Genomic DNA, 11,533 nt, shown 5'->3' with positions numbered 1-11,533 from the left:
ATTCCGAAGAAATTGTGTTTAAGTGTATCTTTTTGATTACAACGACTTTTGGAAGATTTTTGGAAATTAAAATTGTTATTTGCGCGATGATTTGTGATTTCTCTCAACTCGTGTTCAATTATTAATACAATGAACTATCCCAGTTATTTATTGGCGATATTTAAAATTGTTAAGCGGGAAGATTTTGAGAATGACTGTCAACGTCACGGACACTAAATTAATTTATTAACAATTGCAAAAAGGTAATTTTGGTCTCCAACGTAAGAATTTCATTTCTGAATAACGACGGTTAATCTAAAAGCCATTAAAACTACATATATTTTGAGACTTATGTTTTAAAAGGAATTCATATTTCGTAAGACACTCTCTTACATGGTTATCATGATAACTATTAAAGAACTTTGGACATGATTCATACTATTGTGGTTCATATTACTGTGGATGATTATCGATTACGGTTGTTATGATTGACAAAGGAAATAAGTTGGGACCTTGTGCTATTCATATCTCTTTTACGTATTTTTTGTCCTTCTCACAAAAAATTTCATATCGTATATTCCACAAGTTCCGTTTTTTCTTACCCTTGGTGTTTTGTGAATTGAACTTTGCCTTGCATTATGAAATAACAAAGCACTATTGAATAATGGCAATATGTTATTTTTGAAACTTTTGATATCACTTAAGAAACAGAATTTGGAAGATTGAGAATTGCATGTTTCTCCGGATCATTGTTATTGAATTAACTAACTTACTATAAACTGCAGCTACCGTCATGCTTATCACTTAAACGTTAAAGAATAATTTATTAATGAAATTAAGAGATAGTTCAAATAACGTATTTTTACTTACATACAATTAAAACTGTTTTAAACTTCCCAATTTCTTTCATGCTTTGTACGTCTGACGTGCTTCCATTTATCCGCCATGTTGGAAAAATATACCGTACTGATCATTTGCCGCCAATGAAGTTTTTCTGTAAACACAATGTAAATAGTATAGACTCTCGAAAAACCTCTCCCTAAAAGTAACCTCTTTCTCAAAAGTAGAACCCTTTTTAACTCTGCTAAAGAATTGCGAAAATACACCCCCCCCCTCCCCTCGAAAGTAATCGTCATCTCCAAAGTAACTGCTCTACATAATTTATACTTCATTATTCATATGAAACGTTCATGCACATTTGTATCAACTACCGCAACCTTACAAAATTTTAAACATATTGAAACGTACCGGTTAAAAAGCATAGATTAGGTAAGGGCTAACTGACGCTGCAAATAACAACCTAAATCTAAAGGTCTTCCAAAACTAAGCGTCTCCCTGAAAAACCGTTCATTGATACCTCTAATTTCAAAAGTAGCCCTGGCGGTAGGAAGGGATCATTTATAAATTATGCTGGAGTTTTGAAAAGCATTTTATAACTTCAAGCATTCAAATCCAGATACTTGTATAAGCTAAATAGATGAAAGCAACTACACTTTAAATTCTTAACAACTTCACAATGGTTTTACAAATAATATAAAATTTTGCAAATTGATAGGCATGTAAAATGTTTTGTGATGAAGAAAACCAAGGATGATGTACTATACTACGTGCGACCCTTCTTGTTCGTCGTTGCTCAAATCAATCTTGAAATTTTCCTTTAATTCTTGTAACCTTCGTTATTTAATTTAATGCTTCTCTGGAATATAATGATTTCAACACTTTTTTTGCCTCTTTTCGTAACATTGTTTTACCCCAGAAAAAAATGATGGAATTAAATATCGAATTGAAATTCATCAATGTAATTGACCAAACGACAAGTGCTCCAGCTTTTGATGTTTTTGGACCAATGAATATTTGACCAAGAGCACCTGGCAATAAAGAAATACCAAAACACAGCAAAACAACGAAACATGGCTTTGCATGTTTGATTTCTTGAAGAAGACGTCTTCTTCGACATTGCTGTTCTTCTCCTTGTATATGAGCAGATACTTTCTCAGTTTTATGAATTTTTCTTACTACAAGATATATTCTTAAATAAACATAAGCTGTTATAGCAAACATTGTAGATATATAACTTGGTGATGAATGTTTCACAATAAATGTTGAGAAAATTGAGGAGGCAACTAAGGACAAGTTGATCATACTTAAGACAACAACAAAAATCAAAACTTTTCTTTTTGTGACTTGTGCTTCGTAAAAGTATGGATGAACCACTCCAAAGTATCTTTCCAATGTCATTGAAATTAGAGCAACGGTCGATAAAGATGAAATTAAAATTATAAGTAGGACAAACACAATGATCGTATCGCATCTCACTTCATCATAAAAAGCTGTGAGAATCATACATGCCAAGATAAGAGGTACACCCAAAAGTCCAACTAACATGTCGAACGAGGATTGAACCAGAATGAGAAAGTAACAAAGTTTGTTTTTTAGTTGTGAGGACTTTCGGATCGCAATTATGGAAAGAAGATTTAGACCAATGATGAAAAACATCGCCGAGCCATTTATTGCAATGAGTACATAACGATCAGTATTTTCCAAATGTTTAATGGCAAGAAATAATTTCACCCAACGTTTATGGAATATGCTGTCACAGCCTATGGCTGTCATGGCAAATTTTAGTTTGGTATTGAAACTAATATTCTTGATGCTATATATAACATACTTGATGCTGTTTAACATTCATAGAGCAATATATTTCAATTAAAACACTTCTAAAGATAATGTAAACTTATATTCCTATGTTTAAGTGTTTTTCATTCATTGATAAAAATTACGACTTGTATTGGGCACTTGCTGTTAAGCGGAACACAAAACGTTCACAGATACTTCTGACTTTTTCTCAAGCTGCAAATTACACCCTAGCTAATGCGTGTGTATTTTATATGACATTGAATAATTATATTAAAACTAGTTACTACTCTTGCAAAAGGGCTTCCTTGCAAAAACAGGACTTCATCTTTTGCAAAATTCACGATCACTCTTATAAACTTTCCTTTTTGACTAAGATCCATTTGAGCAATGTTTAGCATCTTGACCACGACACTGATTTTACTGTTTATAAAATTTATGTGTAAATTAGCTTGAGCGTATGCTAAATAACTGTCTGTACAAATTATGAGAAAAATATTCCACTTATATCTTACTCTTTTGTTCATGTTTCATTCATATTGCTCGATCCCTGGTGTATATCGAATATTCAATTTCATTTAGAAGTCAAACAATAAGACTCAAAGGTGGATAGATTATGTCTCTTTTCTCTCAGCAAATAGAAAATATAATCAATAAAAAATTTATTATTTTTGGTAAATATGAATGAAAATGTGTGAAAGAGACAAACTGAATTAATTTGGCATAGAATTATTTAAATAATAATAGTTGAGTTTTCTTCTCGATCACAAACAATCTTATTTATTTATCTAGAAACTGATAGTTTTACTATAATGAAGCTTTTAAAGAGCAGGTGTTACCAATTCATCTAAAAAGACGTTTTTAAGCCAAATACGCACTATTTTAATTTATTTTAATCATTAATATTGGCTTTTTGTCAGTAGCGTTTCATATATTCCATAAAAATGTCACATGTTGCTTTGAAATATTGGTTAGAAAAGAAATCTTTACAACAAACAACATCAAAAATTTACATATGTGTAAAAAATTATTTAGCTTTATTTCAAAGGTATTTTATTACACTTTCCAAAGTAGAAAGACTCCGATGAGCTGAAAGAACATTTGGCAAGGGATCTCTGAGGGAACGCTCGCACAAAGAAAAGCAGAATATGATATGGAAGGTCTTTAACTTTGGATGACTTACAAATGACAGCAAGCCTAAATCAATTAACGTAAGATATTTTCAATTTTACACAGTATCGAAGCAAATTTTCGTAAATAGCTGGCAGTTTGAAATCAAAATAAATAAAATGAATTGTCTAATAAGAAAGACTGTGAGAAATCTACCCAGGTTCTTTTGATGTGAATATGAGAAGACGGTCAACCTTATGGGGCATATTTATTCTCAAAATAATCGCCTCTCTGATCTCTTCGTGTTTTTATCCATCGTTATATGAATGGTTTTAACCTAGTGGTTAGTGACAATCTTTATGGAATTATAGAATCACCATAAAAATTTAAGCAGTTCATTGGTCGAGAGCTATGCTCTATTGGAGGACATACGCATGCAATTGACGTCACGGAGATTTCTTGTATTTAAATACAAACGAGCGGCAAAATTATTTGAATATTTACCTGAATTTACTTCTGAATGGGCGAATAAATACATTAAGAAGATCTAGTTGAAGCAGACCTCGCCCCAGCGTCTCGTTGCCACTTAATTCTTTAGTTCTTATCACAAATGCCGTCATACCCATCTAAAACTGAACAGAAAGCAGTTAAATGTTATCTATTTGAGCAATATTAATTAATAAAAATTTTTTGAAAAGCAAAACATAAAAAGTGCGCAAAGGCTTCTAATATTGACGTTTTATAAGCCATTATGAAACAAACACATTAAAACGCGTGCAGTGATTGGCCAACAGCCTTGTTGACATTAGTCTATGCTATTTAATCTGAGCTCAACCAATCAAATCAATCAATCAATCAATCATCATTCAATCAATCAATCATCATTTTAGTGGAAAAATCAGACCATTTTTTAGAAATTTGTCTGTTTCACATTATTGTTATGTTATAAAGAAATAAATGATGTTTTTCGTGTTTCCAGTAGCTGATGCAAACCTCGGAGAAGTTTGTGTGAACTCTCAAGCAGGTGCAACATCGACCTTCTGTTTTGGCTAGCGCAGTTGCGCTGATCTGCTCTCGAGTTCTCCAAAAATTTTCCTCGGATTGCACATAAGCCTAAGCCTTTGCAAACGCAGTAAACATCTTTTTTCTTTAAAATTGATAGTAGCTAAAGCTAGAAATCAGTATTCAAACACTTTGAGCTTTTGGACAATCAACTTGAATTAAAAGTTTTATGCTTGTTTTTGTAAATACTCTAGCCATTGTTGCCCCATGGTTTTGGAATAAAGCACTTTTTTGCAACCTTCTCTCATCAAAAAGCCATCACGCAACTCAACATTGCGTATGCTTATGCCACTGAATTATTTATAACTGAAGAAAATTGCAAGATTCAAAACAATTAAACATGCACAAAATTTTACTCATATTATGAAACAGATCTTTTAATTTGAAATAATCTCATATGAAAATGAAATATAAATGATTATCTGTAATCAGTGTTGAATTAAAGCAGAGGCGTAAGCAGAATTTATGAAAAAGGCTTTCCTCTGGCTATGCTACCGGTCAATCCCAACCGTATCGAAGTCACATGAAACTTTCTTATTTTCTTACTTTCTTACTTTCATTTTCTTTAATATTAATTACTAATTGAAATCCACTAAATTTTTATTAAGCGTACTTTTCCTTTTCCAGAAGCACAAAGAACTTTTGCCTTTGATTTAAGCAATGAATTGAGCGTAGGAAGCGTCTCAAAATTTGCAATTACGACTGATCATAAGTACTATAATTACAAAAAACTGCTCGAAAAAGCAAATTCAACTTCTTCACACAACAGCTGTAGCAATTATAGACACTTTGCTGATCTTCGGCATTAATGAAAAGACTAATGGTTTTATAAATTTATGATGAAATTCATGATTCACTGTCTTCTAAGTTATATATATAAAATCGCAATTTTATAACGATTGGCGCAAATAAAAGGAAGATGTTATCGTTATATTTTTCAGAAAAAATAAACTGCATTATGCCATATCCAAAATATACATGTTATAGTTTCTAATTTTTTAATGATCACTGAATTTCATAAAAAATAATAACTTATATGTATATAGTTATACTTAAAAACTGCTTGACAGATTACGTCACAAACAAACTACGTCATCAAAAGCTCATTGTCGTCTGGAGTACTTCATTAACTCGAACATTAACAGACTAACACCTTAGTGATAACGTTATTGATTGTGAGAGAATAAACAAAAATGCAGCTATGCATGAGAGGCAACGAATCGATATCTCAAGAAACACTTCTAAAATCGTATATTTCAACTACAGAGCGAATATGTTTAACTGTAGTGTTTACTGCTCTCAGTGTCTGTGGTTTTATTGGAAACACTGTAGTTATGTTCGTCATATTTTCATTGCGGTATTCGTTGAATGTGCCGACAAATACATTTATGCTCAGTCAGGCGATGTCTGATTTTGGGACAGCATTATGTCTTGTTGTCTATATCATACATATGTACGTGTGGATTTGGGATGTATTTTATTGGCTAACTTTTATTGTTTGGCTAGCTTCGCTCGGAAACATATTTTTTCTAACTTTCAACCGTTTCCTCTCTGTAGCCACACCACTCTCTTACCCCAATAAAATGACATCAAGCAGAGCAAAGTTGTTGGTTGTTGTCAATTGGTTTTTATCCTGTATTGTAACCTTATGCCCACTTGTAATACCTCAATGTCCAAATATTGGTCGATATTATATTCTCGTGGCTGCTTTGATGATTCTCATGTGTAATTTATATTTATTTCGCAAGGCACAAATTGAAGCAAGAAAAATAAAATGTCAAAATCAAGTCGTGACTGGACTGCAGGTATTTAAAATTGTATATTTTCGTCTTGAATTTTTTCAATCATTGCATGTGATAATTTAATTGGTTGGTTGCCTGTTTTTAATTTTTAAAGAGCCTTTATCAGGGTCGGGTAAATAACTTTTTTGCAGCTAGCTATAGATTAATTTTACAATACATCAAATACGACTATCTAAAATTTTATCTTCATGAGATTTTCATGTCTAGAAAAGGTGAATCTGCGTCGAATGACAAGTGCGTCTTTTAAAAACATTTTATGAATTTGGACCAAAAAGTTTATGTGAAAGACGTTTTGCGTTAAACTGTACATAGCGGTGACTTTAGGCGTATTTAAAATCATAGGCGAAAGAAGATCGAGAATTGGGAGGCTCGCATTCATATATAATATGTTATGTAGTTTGAGTTCCTTGAAATCCATTGTTTTCAACGAATTAAAATGCAGCATATATGAATATAAGCCCCACCCCTTTCAATTATCTATTTTCCTACACCCATAGCTGTGATTGGTCTCAAGTTTCGCAATACATCTAAATTGATATCATTAACAGTATTTGTCGTTTACTATTAAATTAGGAGTTGAACTTGCTTTTAAGAGCAGAAACAGGTTATTATGTTCAGATCTATTTGTTTAAAATACATTGTGGCATATCTCAATTTACATCATTGTTTATTCTTATTGTAGAAGAATCTTAAAGAAGATTTTAAGTCAGTGCGAACACTGGCTCTAGTTGGTGGTACTCTTCTGGTTTGTTGTATTCCATTTGCCGCAGTTGCTTTTATTTACGGTGATGACAAAATGACAATTAGATTTCAGAGATACGCTGCTTTTGCAGGAATGTTCATGCCTATCAATGCCATTTTGAATCCAATCATATATTATTTTCGATGCTCAGAGTTCCGTGCATTTTATAAAAGATTCAAATTCTATTGGAACAACAAAAGAAGGGTGTTTCCGGCACGAGATAATACCAGCATGAAGAAATTGCATTGGAAGTCAAATCATGCGGCATAGCAGGAAAGGCTTTGACTTAGAAAATATTATTTGACTTAAGAGTAAATACGCTTGCTTACTTGAAAGTGATTATAGACGGCAAGACTTGAATTAATCTGTCCTGTCTATTAATCTGTCTAACTAAAGCCTTATTTTATATTAAGTTTATCAAAATGAATACATGGAAGAAATAACATCATGAACGTTTGCGTTTAAAGTTCATCATGTTTTAGATTTTAACAGAGATATTCATTTTGACACCTCTAATATTTTTCCCAATAAATTTCAGTTGGTTTTCTTATTTTTCACAGCAACGTTACACCATTAACTTGCTGCTCATTTGCCGTCATTTTTCTTAATTTTCTTTTAGGCATAAGACATTCCATGTTCACAATCGAATTAAGTTCACTTTTAGTATTTTTCAGCCTAGAATTTAGTAATGGCATTTTTCAAAGTAAATCGAAGGATTTTGCCACTACACATATTTTCATTTAAAAGGACACATTTCTAATTTAAAAGGACATAATTAAAGAGGGTAGAACTAAAAATGTATTCATGAAATTAATGTAAAGTAATATATAATTATTTAATAAATAAGCTGTTTTCATGTGGTGATCTAATTCTTATACTTACATGTCATTGTTTGTGTTTTTGACATTCTATAAGGAAAAAATCTGTCAATTTTTGTCTCCTACAGCTTCAAAAGTATTTCACAATAAAAAACTTGAAGCCATTTTAAATGTTTTATAAAACTACAACTAGATGGTAGTTATGTAAGCTTTATTTAAGTATGAGAGCTAAATTCTCCCAAGCGAACGAAGCTGTAAAATTTAGTAAACAAGAACACTTTAAACGTAGAATTCCAGCGAAGTTACATATAAGTGACATGAAAAGATTAGAAAAATGAGCCATCTTTTTTTAAGTTCATATTTACTCTGTCAGAATTGCACTTCGAGTCAATTTAGACAAAAAATCGTCTTTCATTTTGGGCATGTTCGAAATTGTCTTACGGCAGCATTTCCGTGTGTTTCGATTTCCTGATCTAAACACGAGCGAGCATAAACCAATCAGAGCTCGCGTTTTGCTTGTTGTTTTTTTATAATATTCTTTCTTTCCAATTTTAACGCTGAGGATTTTAGCCGCTCTTGCCCTAAGATGAACTGAGGTCGTTCTTTACACGTCAACTCATCTACTATTGACAGAAATAGAACTTATTCTAGCGTTTTCGCACAAGAATTTTGAAATTTTGAAACGAAATGAGGATAAAAGAGGGAGTTTTTTCGTATTTCAAGAAAACAGTAACCAAAAATTTATTATTCTACCTTATACCGAATTTCTTCCCTCCCCCCCTGGTTCCACTATCCTGGAAACAGCACGCAGACTTTAAACGCTGTTTTATTATTTAAAGTTCAAACAGCAAGTAGCGACTAACAGCTTTTTTGAATTGTTTCTCAATTCTCAATAATCTAAATCAGAAAAGAAGACGGTGCCAGACTGCTCGTTCGCTAATTTTTCCTCAGGAGGACAGAAACTTGCGAGCTCTTAGCTCAATTTAGAAAAATTGGTCTAAAGAAAACGCCACAACATGTCAACAAGCGTCTCCTTTTACTAACGACACAAACTTTTCTTATGCAGGAATTAAGTTCTTCAATTGCAAAGTTCAACAAAATTATGTAGCCGGTAGCCATCAGAGGACCGAATGATCTATAAGGATGAGTGGTAGATTCATACGTGCATATTATAATCTGTAGAAAACAATTGATTTTAAAGGAATTAAATCCAGCTATTTGCGATCTTCCTACGTTCCAAAGATGAGCATTGAACGTTCTTAATATTCACGTCCACTAAACTCCTGACTGAGTTAAATTTCGTTTGTAACTGGAGTGTTATTTGGCACAGTATGACTGAAGCTTGCAAAGTATACTGGGATATATTATCACAGTCTGCTTGAAGTCGAATTTTCGAAGTACATCATAATATTGTGATAACTTGATTTTCTTGGTGATAAATCGTTTGCTTATTATGAAAAACGGCGGCGCTTTTAAGCTGTGCGATGTCAGTGCAGTCGGATTTTGTAGAGCGTTTGTTTGAGCTGGTATTTAAAGGGCTGATCACAGCTGACATGATTGAGTTATCTGAAAGCATTATGCATGTACCGTGATTAGGAACTTTGGACGACAAAAATATCTGTGATTTGAAAAGGAAAGCCAGTGTGCATTTTGAAAATTTAACACGATGTACTGTACAGATGTGATGTCGACGATTCACGAAGACAGCACTGTTATGGGAGACGAACACGTCGACGAAGGTAATTTTGAACAACTTATGGTTAATATGTTAGACGAGCGAGATAAACTGATGGAATCATTGCGTGAAACACAAGAAACGGTTGCTTTAACGAAAGCTAAACTAAATGAGGCGAACAGCGAAAAGGACGGATTAATACGGCGTTTGGAAATCATACTAGCAGAAGTAAGTTGACATCGACTGTTTTATTTTAATGATTGCAAACGATTTAATCAATGTTTATAATAGTTTGATCCCGCATATTTCATTGCACACACTTGAGAATGAAATCGTCCATAGTAAAAGTTTGTGTGTTGTCACAATGAACGGAATGTCTCGAATTCATTTTGTTTTAATTGTTTCATTTGCTTGAACTTTGAAATAATTGCGACTTAGTGGATCATCGTTTGCTAATCAACTTGTTGCTGTCCGTAATGTATTGTAGTGTACAGCATTAAAGCATTCGTTAAACGTGTTGTTAATCAAATCTAAAGAATATTAATGAGTCTATCTTGTCGGCAATCTTTTCACTTTATTCCAGATCTCAACGTACGTATTAAATTTCAGAGGCAGTTGTGTTAAAGGTGTTTAAATCATGTAAATTACGCAGTCTTGTGCTTTTTTTGCAGGCGGACGATCAAACTTTGGAGAGACTAGTCAAATTGGACGGAATCAGCTACAATCCTGACCTCAAAACACGGGAAGGAAAAACCGCCCCGCATGTTAAAGTTTTATCGGAGGTATGGTATTTAAAACACTTCAAGACAATTTAACCCCCGAGCTTTAGGATTTTGACGTGTGCTGAAGTATTTACACAGTGATGTTTATGATGAATTTTTGTCATACTTTCAGTGCGACATCACGGACTTATTGGTATTACAATTTCCTTTAGTTAAACTTTTCCGCTTCCATTCAAATTTGTTTAATCGAATCATTAAAATTTTAACTCGCTTGTTATGATTAAACGGGTCTTTTCCTCGCTTGCGATCAAATTGTGAGACACTTCGAAGAACACGCCACTTCCTTGACGGCATTATTTAAAAAATATTTTGCGATATTTTTGTCAATATTAGTTTATTATGTCCGATAATTGTTTGAAATGTCGTTTTAAGAAACATCTAAACGATATGCTTTGGAAGATGAGGAATCCTACAGCAATCGTAAAATATTTATTTATGAGCTGCAAAACAAAATGTCACACAAACAAAATTACTTTCGCAGCATGGGGTTTTAAGAAGTTGAAAATAAAATAATTCTTAGTTTTACGTAGCTTGATGTCTTTTTGCCAATAATGTGTTCACTGAAGTATGAATATTATTCAAATATCCATTGGAAGTATGTAAAGAATTCAATTGAATAGATATTATTTACATAATTCCTGTGGAAGCAATGCAATATGTGTGGTCAAACATGGAAGTTTGACACACAGCACATCAAATTATAGTACGTTCTCATGTCACTTCTGTAAACTAACAATGGCGATACAGAATAATTGTTATTAATTTTATTGTTTTGGGGATCTTTTTTGTGTCAATTTTAGCTGATTAATCCATGTTTGTTAACTGGTAACTCAAAGTGAAAATCTTTAGCATTCTGCATGAATCAATAAGGAAGTTAATCTTAAGGCATGATCATTAAGTGAAGTGATGACATGCCATCTAAAGCACCA

The sequence above is a fragment of the Xenia sp. Carnegie-2017 genome, unplaced genomic scaffold, assembly GCF_021976095.1.
Source record: "Xenia sp. Carnegie-2017 unplaced genomic scaffold, XeniaSp_v1 HiC_scaffold_3, whole genome shotgun sequence".
Classification (NCBI taxonomy): domain Eukaryota; kingdom Metazoa; phylum Cnidaria; class Anthozoa; order Malacalcyonacea; family Xeniidae; genus Xenia; species Xenia sp. Carnegie-2017.
This window is presented reverse-complemented; position numbering follows the sequence as displayed.